This window comes from Gossypium hirsutum, chromosome A04, assembly GCF_007990345.1.
Source record: "Gossypium hirsutum isolate 1008001.06 chromosome A04, Gossypium_hirsutum_v2.1, whole genome shotgun sequence".
NCBI classification, from domain to species: Eukaryota; Viridiplantae; Streptophyta; class Magnoliopsida; order Malvales; family Malvaceae; genus Gossypium; species Gossypium hirsutum.
Window position 1 is genome coordinate 55,594,474 of NC_053427.1, and position 5,055 is coordinate 55,599,528.

General features: G+C 32.8%; 1 non-coding gene across 1 annotated transcript; it reads right to left on the reverse strand.

Annotated features, from left to right (window-relative positions):
- Positions 1-4,224: 4,224 nt before the first annotated feature.
- LOC121228406 (small nucleolar RNA R71) lies at positions 4,225-4,331 on the reverse strand. Its single transcript, XR_005925982.1, has one exon. It is a non-coding gene; the product is annotated as a small nucleolar RNA R71 (small nucleolar RNA).
- Positions 4,332-5,055: the final 724 nt, after the last annotated feature.

Consider the following 5,055-nt stretch of genomic DNA (forward strand, 5'->3'; position numbering starts at 1 on the left):
AGAAACCTTACTAAGGTTGGATTCACAGTATTTAGCGAACTCCCATGTTTTGTTTTAGCTTTTTAGTAAATACTAATGAACCCTAGGTTATTTTCATAGTTATTTATGTATTTTTAGCTTTGCATATATAAAGTGTTAGAATTATATGTAAGGAAGGAAACTTCCTGATTCTAGGTTATGTGTTAGTGTTTTTTGCATGCATGTTTGGATTCAATGGAGTAATGATATGATAAGTGTAATTATCGACATTTTAGCTTAAAACGCTATTCAAAGACCAAGTGACAAAGGCAAATGTCTTGCTTTATAGACTTTGCTATATTTCTAGTGAGTTCCTTCTTATTTTCATGTGTGTGGTATTCTTGCTTTATATTTCGTGTAAGGTAAGTACTTATACTCTGTAAAATTGCAATGTGTATATATGAAAAATGATTGTTCAGAGTTGTCAATCTGGATCTGTAAAGTCTGTGTTAAAGTGTAAGAACTATTCTTCATGCTTAAGCCATTACCTTTTACTTTTGACAAGAATGATATAGACTGAATCATGGAAATGATATTAAGGAAGTATATTCATGGCGTTTCCTTTGATAGAATGTACAATGAATTGGCAGAACGCGATATATGAACATGGTTGTGTAGTCTCTAGTAGGGAAGAAGTATGTTGCAAACCATACTGGCAATGTAACACCCTCAACTTGATCCGTTTTGCTAGATCTGGATCTTGGGTATTACCACACGGATACAAACAAAAACTTAATATACTTATACAAATTTCAATTAATTTGCAAGTTAACATCGTATAGATCCAACCTAAATTATATAAATATAAATTACAATGATATCTAAATTGAAATTCTAAGTTATTACAATTATCCCAAAATATAGATTTCTAAGTAACATTTCCAACTTTGATCACGCCACCAAAATTGCTCTGTAAGCATAATAAACTGATACGTCATTTCATTTGGCGCAACCTTGACATTGTCTCTCCTGGCATAGACACATTATCTCACCTAAAACGCAATACACACGAGATAAGTTCATAAGAACTTAGTGAGGGAAACATCATTTACTTGAGTAATACTTGTACATTGTAACTGGCAAATCATAATAATGCCTTACTTTGTCTCAGACGAGTACTTCATTTAATTCTATTCTTATGCACATAAAATACCATACCTTACTCGGCAATCATTCCTTTTCCATCAATGTCTTCGATACATTACTACATCCTTCAATTTCTAAGCCATCATATCTTCACAGTTCAAGAATGACCTTGTACATTGATGACAAATACCTCATTTGAACAATCAAGCTTGAATCTTTATTCAGTTCAAACTTTCAATGCAACCTCTTTACTTCTCTATATCTCTTCAATTTATTATTTTCAATTGAGTCAACATATCATATAATACTTTACCATGTAAAGAATAGAGAAATTATACCTTACTGGTATTATTGATTACACTTAAGAACCATACTGATTACGCCAATCAACTTAATACAGAATCCGCCACAAGGAACATTTCTTTAGAGTATGCCATAAAAGCCATTCCTTCTAAGTGCGCCACAGGCATTTCTTTTAGTTTATTGCCACAAGTCTATCCTTTCAGAGATCGCCACAAAGGTTAGTCTTCCATTATTCGCCACAAAGGTTATTCTTTCATTAGTTACCACAGAGGCTATTTGTCGCGTGTAAAATGGTGTGCAATTGTAAACTGAAAAATATATAGGATTTTTCCTATATAATTTATCACCTTTTTTCTTAAATCCATTGTTAAAACTAAGTATTTGTTTAATAAATTAATGAAATATGTGAAAATATGAAATTAGGACATAGAAATTATTAAAATGTGATTTTATGCTTTATTATATAGTTTTCATGCATAAAATGGCTTATTTTATATTGATTTGAGCATATTATATTTTTAAAACATAAAATGGGCCATGCATGATTAAATTAAATAATAAAATATAAAATTATATTTAATAATTCATTTTAAAATATTTCATTAATAATTTGGGTTTTAATTAATTATTTAAAATTGGTTAAATTTTATTATTTGGTCTTTTAACTTATTAATTTATTTTGGACAGGTCTGATAGCTTTGTTGGATTACAAAACCGTCCAACTTGAAGATCAAGTCAACCCAAATTCAGCTACACATGGCTGTTCTTTTAAGCCACTTTTTGGTTTAATTACACAAGGTCCTTGCATTGTTGAAGAAATTAGAGATTTGCCCGAAGATTTACGATTGACCGAGTCTCCGTCCTGAGTTATTATGACATTTAATTTGCTTAAAAATCAAGCAAAAATCAACTCAAATTCCACTAATAGTGGCCGACCATCCAAGGAAGAGATTTGAAGAGACTAAACCTAGCTATTTTTAGCAAACTACCCACCTCTCTTCACTTATAAATATGACCCTTTCATTCCCTCATTCATCATTCATCATCCCTCATCATTCATCATTCTCTCTTCTCTCCAAATTCTCTTAGCCTTTTCTATTCCTCATGCCTAGCATCATCACTTCATAGAGATTTTAGCAATTAAGCCTCTTAAAGAGCCATTGGAGAGCCATCAGCAAAGGAGCAAAGCAAATAAGCGAAGGAGCCTAGTTAGTCAGAGTCTTGGGTTATAGCCACTTTGATTTGGGTTTAATCTTTATTTTCTTTAATTTAATCTAAAGATGTTTGATATGTGTTCTTTGTTCTTTTTTACAACAATGTTAGCTTAAATTTATTTAAGCTAGAATAATTTATTTGATTAAATAATATTTATTTGATTCATGCTTATAATGTTTGTGCCTCAATCGATCATGTTTTTAATTAAAATCAAGTCTGTATTTCGTTCATATGTGATTGAAATGAACCTGAATTAGCTGATCGATCCTAACCAGACAATGACTAATGGATGCATAATTAAAATGTGCATGCTCAATTTAGATCCTAAGCCGATTAAATTGCATGTTACATAACAACTCTAACCAAGCTATGTTATCTGCATAATTTTTAGATTTGTGTGATTAAACTGTTTCACACCTAACACGTCCCTGTTACCTCACACGAATGTTAAGAAACCCTTAGTAAATAAGGATCAGTAAAATGCCTATTTACTAAGTAAAGAATTTCGAAAGGACCTAATGTGGTTTCCAAACTCATGAAAGACCGAGTTGCCATGGAATATTTTTCCGAATGTTATTAAGCCTGTTGATAATAAGTTGAGTTTAATTAAAGTAATTGTCCTAGTTTATTTATGTTATAATTGTTGCAAATTGTGTTTAATTTTGCTAAAATCTATTTCATTCATATAGTTTGCATACCTAGGATAATTTACATTAGGGATCATTGTATTTAGTTTAATATATTTTAATCATCACTTCTCAACTATATTGTGTTTTTATTTTCCTAATTGTTAATATAATTTTACAAATTAAGTGACTTAGGACAAATACAATCCCTGTGAAGACGATAACTCTATGCTTACTTACTACTTGATAACGACTTTGTACACTTGCACAAACCTACACGTTACGAGTTTTTGGCACCGTTGTCGAGGATTGTTAACTGTTGCCAAAGTCATTTTTCTTGTAAAATTATTTACTTTCAATTTGGTTTATTTCTAACCTTACTAACTTATTCTTTTTTATTTTGTGATTTTCTTTTCAGGTGTTTATGAGTATAGATCGGATTATCGATTTACTCCCTGTAGACCCTAAAATTGAGCAAACTTTCAGACAAAGAAGACTTGAATGAATAGCTCAAAGACAAGTAGAGATGGACCTTGGAAATCAGAATCAAGACCAAGGTAATAAAGCTGATCATGTACGAAATCCCATCCTAATTGCTGATGATAGGGATCAATGCATCAGACAATATGTTGTGCCACTTTTCAGTGAGTTAAATCCAGGAATTAGAAGGCCAGATATTGAGGCAACCCAATTTGAATTGAAACCAGTGATGTTTCAAATGCTCCAAACGGTGGGCCAATTTAGTGGTATGCCCACGAAAGATCCACATCTCCACCTTCGATTGCTTATGGAGGTGAGTGATTTATTCAAGAGAGCCGGTGTGACTGAAGACGTACTGAATTTGAAGTTGTTTCCATACTTGGTAAGAGATCGAGCACGAGCATGGCTCAATTCATTGCCACCAAGTTCTATATTTACATGACAAGAATTAGTAGAGAGATTTTTGGTTAAGTATTTCTCGCCTAGCAAAAATGCTAAGTTAAGGAATGAGATTACAACTTTCCAACAATTGGATGGCGAGTCTTTGTATGAGTCTGGGGAGTGATTCAAGGAGTTACTTCGTAAGTGTCCTCATCATGAGATTCCTTATTGTATCCAATTGGATACATTATATAATAGTCTTAATGCACATACAAGATTGATGGTAGATGCTTCTACGAATGGTATAATTTTGTCTAAGTCTTATAATAAGACTTATGAGATCATCGAAAGGATCGCGAGTAATAATTATCAATGGCCAACAAATTGAACAGTTTCAAAAAGACGTGTAGCCGGAGTTCATGAAGTTGATGCCCTCACTTCATTATCAGCTAAGGTATATTCTACTTCCTCTATGTTAAACAGTTTACCACTAATAGTGCTAATCATTTTGCAGCTCAGCCACCAAGTTAGTTTGAAGTAGTTTCCTGTACGTACTGTGGAGGAGGTCATTCTTTTGAGAATTGTCCATCAAATCTCGAGTCAGTGTACTATGTAGGGAACCAACATCAAAATAGGAGTGGACAAGGACCCCAGTCAAACTTCTACAATCCTTCATGGTGTAATCATCCTAATTTTTCTTGGAGCAACTAATGAAATGGACCAAATAATAACTTCTTGCAGCAGAGACCCAACCAATCTCAAGGGTTTAATCAGCAAGCTCCAAAACCACCTTAAGCTGAGGAATCAAATAGTTTGGAGAACTTGTTGAAAGTGTACATGGTACAGATTGACGCTTTGATCCAAAGCCAAGTAGCAACAATAAAAAATTAGGAAAACCAAATGGGTCAGTTAGCTACAAAGCTTCGTAATAGACCGCAAGGAACCT